The sequence below is a fragment of the Agelaius phoeniceus genome, chromosome 8, assembly GCF_051311805.1.
Source record: "Agelaius phoeniceus isolate bAgePho1 chromosome 8, bAgePho1.hap1, whole genome shotgun sequence".
Classification (NCBI taxonomy): domain Eukaryota; kingdom Metazoa; phylum Chordata; class Aves; order Passeriformes; family Icteridae; genus Agelaius; species Agelaius phoeniceus.
In genome coordinates, this window is record NC_135272.1 from 10,168,975 (window position 1) to 10,184,372 (window position 15,398).

Sequence of the window (15,398 nt, forward strand, 5' to 3'; positions counted from 1 at the left end):
TCAGAGATGGCCATACAGACAGCCCCACTGCTGGGGGCTGTGCCCCATCTCCCAGTCCCTCCAAATAAGCAGGGTGTGATCCTTCCCTGGCTGCTGCAGCCACTCACTCCCCAGGGGCCAGGATGAGAGGCAGAGCAGGAGGAAGAGGAGCCCAAAGTGTTGCTCAGTTAATCACAGTAATTAGCCACCATCTTGAGCAACTCCCATTCAGTACAGCCTGATTTTCTCACACAAGGTTTCAATTAAAACTCATCTCAAAACCGACATGGAAGTACCACCCTGACCCACCCTGGGGCTCATCCGGGACATGGCAACGTGCACAAGTGGTGTTCTTTTCCTTTTAGGACAAGCTTTAATTAATTTTAAACCAGGTTATGATTTCCCAGCCCTGCTTGGGAAGCCTCAGCACCTTCTGCCTGCAGCTTGGTGGGCAAACAAGGCAAGGGGAATGCAAATGCTCTTGGCTGCACCAGAGAACTTCACAGAAACAGCTTAATGAGCCTCTCCAGGGATGTGCTGTCAGGGGTGAGGCTCAGGCCTGCCCACACCTCTGTGCTTTGGGGCACCTTTCCAGCTGGTTTGTGCTTATTTATAGGCAGCAGTCCTAGCAGAACCACGGGAGCTGAGCCCCTGAGCATTTTGAGCTTTCCTGCAGCGATCAGGCTCAGACATCTCCAATGCCTGGGGCAGGGGCTGCACACCTGGAGCTTGGGGTGTTTTTAATGGAACCCCCCATTCCCTGTGTGTTGAGTTAGAGGAAATAAAGTGTTTTGGCACTAAAGAAGCAGAACAATAACCCAGAGCCAGGCTGGGAAGCACAGATGCCTGTGGATGGCAAACTGCAGGAGCGGGTGGTTTGGTGCCCATGCTGGTTCCTTTAAACAACTGCCTGGAAAACCCAATATTGGATTTAAATCCACCACAGGCAGCCTCTGAAGCAGGGAGCACAGATCCCAACACATCTCTGCTGAAGAGGAGGAAAACCAGCCCTTCTGAGCCAGTAAAGAGCACGATGGGAGGGTCGCCTTGACACGGGATTTTGGGGGAGAATCTCACCCCCCTCACTTTGCAGATGCCACATCCCAGCACCACTGGGGAATTGTGGAACAATTGGTGCCAGGGAGCGCCTGAGCCAAGCTGCTGGCTCAGAGCAAAGTCAGGATGATGCCAGGGGTACCAGAGAGGGAGAAAGCCCAAAGCCTTTGCCCCCGGGCTCCCTCCTGCCCTGATCATTTCTCAGGCTGACAGAGAGCTCAGCAGCCTCTCCCCAGGCACGAGGCCTCACCACCGTGACTAATGGTATGTTTTGACATCCCTGAAATACTCCAGCACTTCATTTCAGCCGCAGGGAGCAGGAAGGAAGGAGGGGACATGCTGGTGGGGAGCCGGCACCGGGAGGGGAGGGTGGAAAGAGCTTTCGCAAGAGCAACAGGCAGGGACAAAGCAAAGCAGCATGGAAAAGACTCAGGAGGTGGATGAGGGGCAGGCTGAGACCTGGAAGGCACCTGGGGAGCTTTCCTGGTCCCCTCTGGTCCCCTGCGCCTTCCCTGGAGCTCTGTGGAGCTACAAGGCACTGGATTTATTTATCATCTCCTCCTAAACACAATGCTGGATGGGGACACAGGGATGCTCCACTGACCCCCAGCACATGTGTACGTGGCTGGGGAGGGATGCAGGGTCACTGGAATCCCTGTCAGTGGTTGGGAATGGATGCAGGATGGCTGGAATCACTATCAGTGGTTGGGGAGGGATTCAGGATGGCTGGAATCCCTATCAGTAGTTGGGGAGAGATTCAGGATCACTGGAACCCCTGTCTGTGGTTGGGAATGGATGCAGGATGGCTGGAATCCCTATCAATGGTTGGGGAGGGATGCAGGATGGCTGGAATCCCTGTCCATGGCTGGAAAGGGATGCAGGGTCACTGGAATCCCTGTCCGTGGCTGGGAATGAAAGTAGGATGGCTGGAATCCTTATCAGTGATTGGGAAGGGATGCAGGATGAATGGAACCCCTCTCCGTGATTGGGAAGGGATGCAGGATGAGTGAAATCCTTCTCCATGGTAGGGGAGGGATGCAGGGTCACTGGAATCCCTGTGAGGGATGCAGGGTGGCTGGAATCCCTGTCAGTGGTTGGGAAGGGATTCAGGAGGGCTGGAATCCCTGTCCATGGTTGGGGAAGGGATTCAGGAGGGCTGGAATCCCTGTCCATGGTTGGGGAAGGGATTCAGGAGGGCTGGAATCCCTGTCCATGGTTGGGAAGGGATTCAGGAGGGCTGGAATCCCTGTCCATGGCAGGGAAGGGATTCAGGAGGGCTGGAATCCCTGTCCATGGTGGGGAAGGGATTCAGGAGGGCTGGAATCCCTGTCCATGGTTGGGGAAGGGATTCAGGAGGGCTGGAATCCCTGTCCATGGCAGGGAAGGGATGCAGGGTCGCTGGAGTCCCTGTCCATGGCAGGGAAGGGATGCAGGGTTGCTGGAATCCCTGTCCATGGCAGGGAAGGGATGCAGGAGGGCTGGAATCCCTGTCCATGGTTGGGGAAGGGATTCAGGAGGGCTGGACTCCCTGTCCATGGCAGGGAAGGGATGCAGGGTCGCTGGACTCCCTGCCCAGGGAGGCAGGAGCAGGCAGTGTCCCCAGGCTGCTCCTTTGGCCTGTCTCCAGCAGAGGCAGGAAGGTGACAGCCGGCAGTCCCCGGGGAGGTTAATTAGGTTAATTAATTAACGAGCCTCTTTGAGTGCCCCCAGGCAGCTCCGGCCCGGGGGAGCCAGCGGGGACAGGGCAGCGAGGAGCACGGCAGGCAGCAGCTGAGCTGCTGGCCACACCATCTGCCAGCCACAGCCATGGGGGGCAGCTGGGGCTTTTCCTGGCACCTCTTGCTCATCCCCAGCTGGGGCTCAGGCAGTGCTGCTGCACCCCAAGGGCTGGGGAGAGCCCAGAGCAGGGGCTCCACACCACCACAGCAGAGAGGCAGATGGGGAAAATGGAACAGCACCAGGAGAACTGGCCCAAAGTGCCCCCCTGGCCTGAGGGAAGTGGCTCAGAACATCAGAGTCACCCCAGTGTAGCCACCAGAGCACAAGAGTCACCCCCTGGCTGCACCAGCCCAGTGTCCACCCATAAATTGCAGCCACGAGCATCCTGGGGATGCAGGAATGAGCAGAAACTCCGGCTGCCATCACCAGAGTGCCACTCACAGAAGTTCCCTTGGGTCACCACCAGGAGCCCATCTGGCAGCAGCAGAGGTGCTGGGGGAGTGCTGGGGGGACCGGTTTCTCCTCTCAGCTGTCACTAAAGTCAGCGGTGTGGCTGTGAGTGATTCACAGCAGTGCATGAAGAGCTGTGAGTCACACGCTGGATGCAGTGGGTGGCTGCATTGACTCAGCCACGCCGGGGATGGGCCACGGGGGGCTGCAGCCTGACATGGCCCAGGGGACAGGGCTGCCAGAGATGTCACACACGTGCTCAGGTCCCCATTAGAGCCCTCAGCAGCGTGGGTGAGCCAGAGGGAGGCTCTGCCTCAGCATCAGCATCAGCCTGTCACCTGCCCCAAAAAGGTGCCAGGGTGCCAGGGGCCGGGCTGTGCTCTCACAGCCTGTCCCTGGTGAAAGGTTTGCACTGCCCTGCGTGGCAGCAGAGGAGGAGGAACCCTCCCCCAGGTGCTCAAGGGGTGCAAATGCTTCCCAAACTACAGCAAACAAACTTTCCAGGCATTCCAGGAGGAGCAAAGCAACCCTGCCAGGCAGCAGCAGAGACAGAGGGGAGTTCAGTGCCCGGGCCTGATGCCACCAGCAGCAGCAGCAGCTCCTCCTCCACCTCCCAGCCCCATCCAGGGGAGGTCAACCCACCTGCTTTGGGCAGAGGGGGCTGCAGCAAACGCTGACATTTGGGTGGTGGCTCCTGTCACTCAGGGGTGGCTCCTGTCACTCAGGGGTGCTGGCAGTGCCCCAGCCATGCCAGAGCTGTCGGCAGCAGCAGCTGGAGTGCCCGGCTCATCCCGCTGGCAGCGCCCTCTGTGCTGCTCTGCCCTTTGTGCCAGAGCAGCCCTGCCGAGGGTCAGGGCCAGCCCGAGTGTCACTGCACCCAGGGCACCCTGAGCTCGGAGTGTCACCTCACCCAGGGCACCCAGAGCTCAGAGTGTCACTGCACCCAGGGCACCCTGAGCTCAGACTGTCACCTCACCCAGGGCTCAGAGTGTCACTGCACCCAGGGCTCAGAGTGTCACCTCACCCAGGACACCCTGAGCTCAGAGTGTCACTGCATCCAGGGCACCCTGAGCTCAGTGTCACTGCATCCATGGCACCCTGAGCTCAGAGTGTCACTGCATCCAGGGCTCAGACTGTCACCTCACCAAGGGCACCCTGAGCTCAGAGTGCCACCACATCCAGGGCACCCTAAGCCAACAGTGTCACCTCATCTGGGGCACCCTGAGCCCAGAGTGTCACTGCACCCATGGCACCCTGAGCCTGCAGTGTCACCTCATCCAGGGCACCCAGAGCCGGTGTGCAGCACGGACCGAGCCCGCAGAGCAGGCTGAGATCACCCCGGGGCTGCGGGAGGGAGGTGTGACCCTTCCTGGGCAGGGTCCAGGTTGTCCCTTGTCACCCGAGATGTTGGATAAGTGTTATCCCTGGCCCCGCTCCAAAATGAGCCACGAGCACCCAAACACACGCTCGGCAACGCAAGAGGAGCTGGGAGAGCTGGAGCAACGAGGCAAACAATCCCTGATTTAGGACCCCACTCACTCATCACTGTCAGCAGCATCACCCAAGCGCTCGGGAGCAGCACCTGGACCCACAGAAAGCGGAGACTGGGAGCAGGGAGACAACACGAGACAGAGCCCCAGGAAGAGAAGAGGAGCGAAGGGATTCCGCTCATCTGGGAAGCCCTGGGCTGTCGGGGGAGCTGGGCTGGAGCCGGAGGAGCCCCGAGCATCCCAGCCAGGGCTCCCCAGGGCACCCAGGGCAGGGGAGCAGAGGGGCTGACACCTCAATCCGGCCTCACCCACCGAGGCGTGAAGGTGGGCACCCCCGCTCACACACCATCCTTCCCGAGTGTGGCGGGTCCCCCGGGACCCCCGGTCCCCCCCTGAGCACAGAGCCAGAGCCAAACTTTGCCAGAGCCGATCCCCGCGCCTCAAAAACCTCGGGAACGGGCAAAACCCAGAGCCGGGCTTCAAAGTTGGGGTGTCGTCCCAAAGAGGTGCTGGAACCCCCGAGGTGGCCGGGCAGAACCCACCTGTGGCCTCCGGCTGCCTCCTGCTCCTTCCCCTGCGCTGCATCCGCGGAGCCCCGCGCATCCCGGGAGCGGAGACAGCAGCGGTGCCCACCGGGAATCGCTCGGAGAGAGGAGGAGGAGGAGGAGGAGGAGGAGGAGGAGGAGGAGGAGGAGGAGGAGGATGGAGACAGCCCCAACTGGCGTCTCCCGACCGTCCCCAACAGGTAGCAGCGAGCTGGCGTGGGGCGGGGGCACACACGCGATGTCCCCGCGGACTTTGGGAGAGGAGCGGGAGCTGGTCCAGGGCCCCCATCCCGCTGGGCGTCCTTACCTGGGCACACAGGCATGGATCCGGCCGGGGGGGATTCCACAGGCATGGTTTGTAATGGAAAAGGGAGGGAAAGAGCCGTGGGGAAGGGAGGGAGGGAAAAAAAGGAGGGAGGGGAGAGGAAGGGGGGAGGGAGAGACGAGAGGAGCGGGGATGGAAGGGAAGGGGGAGGGGGGGATAAAACGAAATTTAAAAAAAAAAAAAAAAAGGGAAGAAAATAGAGACAGTTAAAATCTGTCTCCTGCCCACACAGTGAAAAAGAAATTTCTGACAATCGGAGGAAGGGAACTCGCACATAAACCAGAGGGGGCAGACGGGGGATAACAAAGGAGGGAAGGAGCCGAGACAACAACACACGGCGGCGGCACTGTCCGGGCACACAGCCCCTGGCACAGCCCCGGGCACACCCTGCCCTCTGCCCAGCCAGGACACCCCGCAGCAGCGCCCCCAGACCCGGCAAGGGACCCCCAGTGCCCCCAGCCCTGTCAGCTCCTCCTCCTCCTCCCTGGTGAGCAGGGCACGGTGACCGTGACAACCAGCCGAACGCAGGGCAGCGGTGGGGACAAGGACACGGATGCACATCGCCCCACAGCCCGGTGCGAAGGGGCTGTGCACGCCGGGCTGCCTCTTTCACCCCTGTGCAGAGGGGCATCTCCTCTGCCTGGGCTCTGTTTGCCTTTCCCGGGCTGGCCCTGGAGGTGACACTGCTGCTCTGTGTCACTCGAGGAGCCCCCCCAGCACTGCCAAGGCAGCACGGAGATGGCTCACACAGATTTCTCACATTCCCCCTGGCACGGCGCAGCTGCTGGGCACAGGAGCCCCCAAAACCTCATCCCTCCTCTGGGAGGCCACACCCTGCAGGCTCTTTTGGGTGGCCCACACTTCCATGGCCCTTTGCTTGGGCTTTTTCCTTTCACCACGCTGCAAAAAGGAGACCTGTGTGGCTTGGCAACATCCAGCAGCATCCTGGACTTGTAATCTTCCAGGGCTGGCCACAAAGGCTGCCCCAAAGCTGTCCCTGAGCCTGGGCAGGTGCTGCTCTGTGGCACAAAACCCCAGAGCTGGGGCAGCACTTGTGCTCCTTGTGCTTTGCCAGGAGACCCTGTGGCTCTGCAGTGCCCTGCTGGCACCTCTGTCACCCCTGACAGGGACACTGTGCCACCCAGCCTGGCTGCTGTCTCTTTAAAAGCTCCATCCCTAAACCTGAATGAGGAGAACCTTGGAGATGAGTGCTTCATCTGAGCCTCTCATCCAGCACTCCCCTCGCTCGTACATTCATTCATCCTCCTGCCAGAGGAAAACCTACACGTTCCCATTCTCCTTGGGATGGACAGAAATCCCTCAAACAACTCCCAGGAGGATAGAACACCCTGCACACCACAATCCAGCCCAAGCAAGGCTGTTCTGGCACTTCCAGAAGGGTGCAAATGCTGCCACAGGGTCCACTCCTGTCAGTAATTCTCCCACTCACTCTCCTGCATTCCCACAAGCTGGCACTGACAGGGATGAGAACATTCCCTGTTGGAGGGCATCCCTCCAGCTCCCCAGAGCTTTGCCAGCACCTCACAGCCAGCCCTGCATGCACGGTGCTCCCAAATCCTGCTCTCCATGGGCTCTCTCAGCCGGGGCTCACCCAGCTGAATGCCCCCAGCCCCGTGCCAAGCCCAGGGTGTGTTTGTTTAAATCCACACGTGCTGTTCCTCGGGGACCGGGCGTGCCGTGCATCCTGGTGTCTCCATGGTTACCTGCTCACGGTGGCAGCCGGGGGTGACTGAACTCCGGGCACCTCAGCATCCCCCACCCATCTGTCCCCGTCCCCCTTCCCCCGTGCCTTCCCCTGTCCCGCTGCTCCAGCTCCAGAGCAGCAGGAGGGGGAGGAGAAGCCAAAGGTTCTCCCCAGGAACTCGTGAATTACGTGAATAATTCCGCCGGCTCCGCGGATGACAGGGCAAGAATGCAGATCAGCTTCCTCATCCCGAGAGAGAAAAGACATTCCTGATCGGCACCGAGACAAAGCTGAGCATCTCCTCCCACCAGCCGGAGCCAGACAGGAGTGAAATGCGGAGCGACAGCCCCGGCAGCATCACCCACATCCCTGGGGGGAGCAGCGGCATCCCCGAGGAGCTGCAGGAGCTTCCCCCAGCCCAGTTGTCTGCTGGTCCCATCAGGTGCTGAGTGCTGAGAGCAGGAGAGACCCAAATATTCACCCTGCAGGGTGGGAGTCCAAGGAAAAGAGCCCAAAACTGCTGAAAAGGGCTGAAAAGCCCAGCTAGGCTGGAATGAGCTTTTGTACATCCAGGGGTGTCCAACTCTGAGCAAAGGTTTGTGGAAGCACCTGCAGATACCTGAGGCTGTTGTCCAAAGCACCTGGACCTGATTTGTTGCCTTTCTTACACTGATCCTCTGTGACTGTGTTCACAGGGGTCCCAGGTTGAGGGAAGAGATGAGGATCTGACTCCATGGTTCACAAGGCTTGATTTATTATTTTATGATATATATTACATTAAAACTATGCTAAAGGAATAGAGGAAAATATTTCATCAGAAGGCTGGCTAAGAATAGAATAGGAAGGAATGATAACAAAGGTTTGTGGCTCAGGCTCTCTGTCCGAGCCAGCTGGGCTGTGATTGGCCATTAATTAGAAACATCCAACATGGGCCAATCCCAGATGCACCTGTTGCATTCCACAGCAGCAGATAACCATTGGTTACATTTTGTTCCTGAGGCCTCTCAGCTTCTCAGGAGGAAAAATCCTAAGGAAAGGATTTTCCATAAAAGATGTCTGTGACATCTGAGCTCTCCTGACCCTTTATCCCCACCCAGCAGCACTGTGCAGAGAAACCTCAAAGATCTCCAAGTTCTAACCCACAGAACAGCACAAAATCCAAACTGGTTTTCCTCCTCCTCCTCACCACATCTACAGCCACAATCATTCCAGGTGCAGGCTAACATGGGGGAAGTTCAGAGGATAGCAAAACACAATTTACCAGGGGAAAAACTTGCCTGGAAGAATTGGATTTGTCTAGTCTGGAAATCAGAAGAGATTTGGTAGCAGGCTTCAATTATGTAGAGGGCTGCTGCAAAGGATGTGGGAATAAATTGTTCTGCATCCCCACAGGGAACAGGACGAGGCTGTAAATTGTAGATTAGACTAGAAATAAAAAAAAAAACAAAACAGAAAACCACCTCAGTGGCAAGGATTATTTAAGCTGTGGGATAGACAACAGGGAAGCTGCTGGGATTTGAGAGCAAACACCAGTGGGGTGGGCTGGAGGAAGCAGCTTGAGACTGGGAGGGGACCCCCATGCAAGCTCTGCTCCTGCCCAGGCATTGTAGCTCTGAGCTCCTGCTTCAAGCTGACTTTTCACTGCTCTCTGCCAAGCAGGAGTGGACCAAGAGCTTTTTTGGGGGTGATGCCTCCACCTTCTGCAGTGCCCATGCCCTGTGCCCATCAGGCAGCACCACTCAGGGACCTCCTCCCCTCCCAGGGAAGCTGCAGCAGGATGGCACCACCCACCCTCCACTTCCCAGCAGGAATTACTGATGGAATCCATCTCCTCACCCTCTCTGGGGCCACCAGGACCTGCAAAGTTGACCAGTCTGGATCAGAAACTTCAGCTCCTTGTGCCTCCTTTGAGTGCCACATGGCTTTCAAGCTGATCTGAGGGTTTTTTTACCAAATAAACCTGTGGGGATTTTAAACAGAGCTAAAGAGACAAGAGATGAAGCCCAGAGCCAGATGAAAGCATCTTTAAAAACAAAGAAGCCCAGCAAAACCTCCAGCCCAGCTGCCAAATTGTCTGCTGGTCCCATCAGGTGCTGAGAGCAGGAGAGACACAAATATTCACAGATTTCCATGAGGAACAAGTCCTGCTGCCCTGGAGAGAGGAAGGGAAATTAGGCAAGGGGTGCTGTGTGCCTTCCACAGCTGGCAAATACTCACAGTTCTACCTTGGGGTGAAAAAAGCACTTTCCAGTCAATGCCACATGCTCTCAATAAGGTTTGTTCCTGAGGAGCTGCCTGTGCCAAACTACAGATTTCTGTTTAACAACAGGAGAGCCCATGGAACTTGAAACATCTTTAATAATATTTACACTCTAGCAATAATATCAACGCTAACAAGGCCAGAGGAGAGGGAAAAAAATCATCCTACATCTCAGGATGTTTATGTAAAGTGAGACTAAACTTTCCTGAAGTAGGAACTTTTCCAAAACCAGACAATCCTCTCTGGAAAATAAAAAAGAAAAAAAATTTCAGCAATAAATTTATGAGATGAGGTTGCAAAAGAAAAATGCCAGAGTGCTGTGGGAGACAGACAAAAACATGGATTTTTTTCTTTTGAGACCTTACTTTTGGCCAGCTGAATCACAAGGAAGCTGCATCCTGAATGGGATGATCCAGAAGCACTGAATTTGTCTGAAAAAAACTCCTGAAAATTTTATTTACCCATCAGCTATGGCAGACAGCAAGAAAAAACATCAGCAAATGAAAATATCAGCATATAAAAATATCAGCAAATAAAAATATCAGCAAATTTCCCTCTGGATGCTCTGGCTGAATTTGGTCACCTGGGTTATGACCAAACAGGCAGCAGCTCCAGCCTGTCACTGAAACCTGAGCACAGAGGAGAAGCCTTTGCCTGCTGCTCCACCTCAGACCCTCCATTTATTTTCCATTGGTGAACCAAGTGCTGCTCTCCCCTTCCCAAATCCTACCTTTCAGCTGGAGCACAGATTTTCCTGGCACTCATCCTGCCTCCCCTGCCAGCCTCCTGTGTCTGCAATGTCTCTGCCATGTGGGAAGCACACAGGGACCTGTGCTCTTCCCCTGCTCCTCAGCACCTGTAGGTGCCTGCGTTTCATTTTTATCCAGTATTTTTATCCATTTCTCCACCCTCCCCATCCCTGCCTGGGCTGTTTGACTCAAATCTGAGCCATTTCTCAGGGTCTGTCTCACAGCCCAGTCAACACAGAGGGAACTGGTGCCAAAAACCCATTTCTTCCTGATCTGATTGTTTGTTTTCCTGCCTTTCCAGTTTGGGATTTTTGACAGGGAGCCATGTGAAACCAACTGCTCATTGTTTACTGGGAAGCCTGAGGCAGCGTTTCAGTCATTTCGCTCGCCAGAGGACCCGAGGAGATGATGGAAAGTCAATTAGCTCCCTGCAAAAACCTCCTTGGCAAAGCTCTGTGTGTCCACACACACTGCAAATCCAACCCAAACAAGTGGCCAGGCAGGACCAGGGCAAAGCTGCTCCTGCTGGGCTGCTCTGGTCCCCAACTGAGGCACCTCCCCAAAACCACCCTGCTCCTATCCACAGCTGATCCCCAAAACCAAACCCACCCTACTCCTTATCCACAGCTGGTGCCCAAAACCAAAACCTCCCTGCTCCTTATCCACAGCTGGTGCCCAAACCCACCCTGCTCCTTATCCACAGCTGGTGCCCAAAACCACCCTGCTCCTTATCCACAGCTGATCCTCAAACTTCCCTGCTCCTTCAGGTGATCCCCAAAACCTCCCTGCTCCTTATCCACAGCTGGTGCCCAAAACCAAACCCACCCTACTCCTTATCCACAGCTGGTGCCCAAAACCACCCTGCTCCTTATCCACAGCTGATCCTCAAACTTCCCTGCTCCTTCAGGTGATCCCCAAAACCTCCCTACTCCTTATCCACAGCTGGTGCCCAAAACCAAAACCTCCCTGCTCCTTCAGGTGATCCCCAAAACCTCCCTGCTCCTTACCCAGAGCTGATCCCCAAACCTCCCTGCTCCTTCAGGTGATCCCCAAAACCTCCCTGCTCCTTATCCACAGCTGATCCTCAAACCTCCCTGCTCCTTCAGGTCATCCCCAAAACCTCCCTGCTCCTTTATCGAGAGCTGATCCCCAAAAGCAAAACCTCCCTGCCCCTTATCCAGAGCTGATCCCCAAAACCTCCCTGCTCCTTATCCACAGCTGGTGCCCAAAACCAAACCCACCCTGCTCCTTACCCAGAGCTGATCCCCAAACTTCCCTGCTCCTTCAGGTGATCCCCAAAACCACCCTGCTCCTTATCCACAGCTGATCCCCAAACCTCCCTGCTCCTTATCCACAGCTGGTGCCCAAACCCACCCTGCTCCTTCAGGTGATCCCCAAAACCTCCCTGCTCCTTATCCACAGCTGATCCCCAAAACCTCCCTGCTCCTTCAGGTGATCCCCAAAACCTCCCTGCTCCTTATCCACAGAGGCTTTGGAGAGAGGCCCAACAGGGCACAGTCCAGTCTCTTTCAAACCTTCACCCCTCAATCTGAATGAGGAGGATCTTGGAGATGAGTGCTTCATCTGAACATCTCATCCAGCACTCCCTTGGTTCATCCATTCATGCTGCTCCAGCTTCCAGCATCTTCCCAGCTCCTCCAAAAAGCTGCCTGTGCTCAGGCAGGGTGGGCAGCTCCTCACCCTAAAGCTCTGGTGGCAATCCAAGAGACAGATCCAGTCTGAGACAGCCCAAACACACCACCAGGTGCTGGCACTTCTCCCAGCAAACCTTCAGTAGCCTTTTTTTGAATCTGCTCCAAGACAACTCCTCAGCATCCCCCTGACTGCAAAGCAGAACAGGGTGTTATCCCAAGAGAATAAATAAAAGCAGTAGGTTGAACATGGGTGTGTTTTTAACATGCCCCTTGGCACCTGCTGGCAGCTCCTCCCCAACCCCAGGGCTCATCCAGGTGGTTTTAAGCCAGGCTTTGGTGGATTTTTCAAAGCCCCATCTCCTCTCCAGCCACTCTTTTCCACCCAAGCAGTGCAACAGAGTGCTCCAGATCCCCAAACACCCAACAGCAGCATTTTGTCCCCTCCAGCCCCTCCACCCAGCTGCAGACCTCACCAGCAGCTCTGTTGTTTTTCACATTATTAAAATATTAGTGAATTATTAAAAATATTTTTAACGAGCGCAGCTTAGGGCTGGGTCCCTAATGATTCCAGAAACAAACATCTTGTAATGTTCCTGCACTTACAGTAACACTGAAATGGACCAGAAAATTACAAATTCTGATTTCATTCCTATCTAAGTCAAGCACAGCTCCAAAATCATTGCTTTTGTGGACTGTATTGGTGATGTTACCAGTTGTGTGCCCTTCCCTCATAACACATTTACCTTCAGCAGATGAAGGGAGGGTTCAGCACCTCCAGCTGCAGTAGGCTGCCAGTTTGTCACAACCTGTTCTAAAAAGCCCCCAAAAAGTCAACATTTAACAGTTTTTGCCTTTTCCACTCTAAGTTTGTAGGGTGCCAGAGGATGAGCAGGGCCTTTTGAGAGCCCTGGCAAGAGCAGCACAGAAATTCTGCAGGTTGCCTGTGGGAAAAATAGGAAAGGGAAGAAGAAAAGAAAGAAAGTTTAGAAAGTTGGAAAAGTAAGTTTTAGAAAGAGTAGAGAAACATAGAATTAGTTGTAAAGTTTGAAAGTAGAAAAAATTATAATAGTACAGCAAGCAAAGATATTAAACAATAGATTGAGTTTTAAGCTTAGCTAAAATAGACTTAAAGACTACAGAAAAATTTGCCTGGCAAGACAGTAGAAAGTTTTAAGCTTAAAAATGGAGAATTGTGTATTTTTAATAGAGAGCAGGCAAGCAAGCATTGTGTGAAGCAGGTGTATGTGTGCTTTTAGTGCTTGGATAGAACAATTGCCTGTAAGTTTTAGCAATACACTGTTGGCTAGAGAGTTTTTAAAATTCTCTGTAACAAAGAAATCTTTGGCTGCTACTCACAAAAATCATGAGCTGCTGCCATCTTTCAATTGTCTCAGCCCAGTAATGAGGCTGATGCTGCAATAAAGCTCAAGAAAAGCATCCCAGCTGTGCAATCTCCAACACTGCTGCCCAATCTGCCTTCATCTCCCCAATCCTTTCCAGCCCTGGCCTGGGCAGGAGCAGGAGTCAGGCACAGTTTTATCCTCAGCCCAGGAAGCTCAAAATCCATCTGATATTCCATCTGATGTTCCCAACACACCCACCCCAACAGCTGAGGCTCAGCAGCCCCAGGAATTCTCACAGGCTGGGCCTAATCCTCTCATTTGGGATGTCCTGGGGCTTGGCAGCTCCAGCCCGATTCACCTGCTTGGATCAAGAGGAATTTAGCACAAAACATCATGGAATAGAATCCCTTAGGTTGGAAAATACCCACAGGATCGTCAAGTCCAAAGGAATCTGTGCTTTCCACCCACTTAGATCTCCAGAAATGAACAGGATTTTATTCCCCAAGCCTTTAACCAATGGATTTACAACTTGAGGATTTTATTCCCCAAGCCTTTAACCAATGGATTTACAACTTGGGGATTTTATTCCCCAAGCCTTTAACCAATGGATTTACAAAGAGAGTGGCTCCCCCAATGGGATCTGACCCACAGATTTGAATCCAGAGGGCTGAAAATGACCTTAACACTGCAGAGGGGGTCCCTGCACAGCCACCAGGCCAGGTCCAGCCATGCTGCCAGCCTGCTCCAGATTTACCTGAACTCACCAAAGAGCCCCAGGTTTACCTGAACACACCAAAGAGCCCCAGGTTTACCTGAACTCAACAAAGAGCCCCAGGTTTACCTGAACACACCAAAGAGCCCCAGGTTTACCTGAACTCACCAAACAGCCCCAGGTTTACCTGAACTCACCAAAGAGCCCCAGGTTTACCTGAACACACCAAACAGCCCCAGATTTATCTGAACACACCAAAGAGCCCCAGATTTATCTGAACACACCAAAGAGCCCCAGATTTACCTGAACACACCAAAGAGCCCCAGGTTTACCTGAACACACCAAACAGCCCCAGATTTATCTGAACACACCAAAGAGCCCCAGATTTATCTAAACTCATCAAAGAGCCCCAGATTTACCTGAACACACCAAAGAGCTCCAGGTTTATCTGAACACACCAAAGAGCTCCAGATTTACCTGAACACACCAAAGAGCCCCAGATTTACCTGAAAACACCAAAGAGTCCCAGATTTATCTGAACACACCAAAGAGCCCCAGGTTTATCTGAACACACCAAAGAGCCCCAGGTTTATCTGAACTCACCAAAGAGCCCCAGGTTTACCTGAACACACCAAAGAGCCCCAGGTTTATCTGAACACACCAAAGAGCCCCAGGTTTATCTGAACACACCAAAGAGCCCCAGGTTTACCTGAACACACGAAAGAGCCCCAGATTTACCTGAACACACCAAAGAGCCCCAGGTTTATCTGAACTTACCAAAGATCCCCACATTTACCTGAAAAGACCAAAGAGCCCCAGGTTTACCTGAACACACCAAAGAGCCCCAGATTTATCTGAACACACCAAAGAGCCCCAGATTTATCTAAACTCACCAAAGAGTCCCTGAGCAGAGCTGAGAGCTGGTGATGGGCATCCCCAGGGAGCCCCAGAGCTGTTTCCATGGGGGTGATGCTGCCCAGGGAGGCACTCAGTGAGGCAGCCAGCATCCCCAGGGCTGCTCAGGCTCGCAGGCACAGCTCCAGCACACGATAAACAACAATATTAGTGAAATAATGTCTAAACAGAGCCAAACAGGATCCTCTTGCCAGCAGGCAGGGAGGGAGGCTCGCTGCAGGAGGCACCCAGATATATATATATATATACACCAGGGAAATTTAATGCTGAAGAGCTTCTTTTTGGCACCTCTCTCCTCCTGGTGCAGCTTTTCCCTCAATCTCAGTCTCTGAGCAGTCTCTGCTCTACAGCAGAGCTTTTCCTTGCCCCTTGGCACTCCTGGTGGGCCAGTCAGGACTTGTGTGGGTGCAGAGTCACATCCTTGGAGTGATGTCTGCATCCCCCTCCAGGCAGACCTGCAAAGTCCCCATTCTGTGAAATGCTTTATCCCATCTC

At 54.3% G+C, this 15,398-nt stretch overlaps 1 protein-coding gene across 10 annotated transcripts in view; it reads right to left on the bottom strand.

Annotated features, from left to right (window-relative positions):
* CACNA1E (calcium voltage-gated channel subunit alpha1 E) overlaps positions 1 to 5,661 on the bottom strand; it is a 158,940-nt gene extending 153,279 nt beyond the window's left edge. For 4 of the 10 annotated variants that reach the window (XM_077181972.1, XM_077181970.1, XM_077181966.1 and 1 more), the window contains exon 1: positions 5,547 to 5,657. The gene's annotated coding sequence lies outside the window, so the exon portion shown is untranslated. Of the gene's footprint in view, positions 1 to 5,546 lie in introns of all 10 variants that reach the window. The other 6 variants (XM_077181971.1, XM_077181967.1, XM_077181965.1 and 3 more) reach the window with 3 other exon arrangements.
* Positions 5,662 to 15,398: the final 9,737 nt, after the last annotated feature.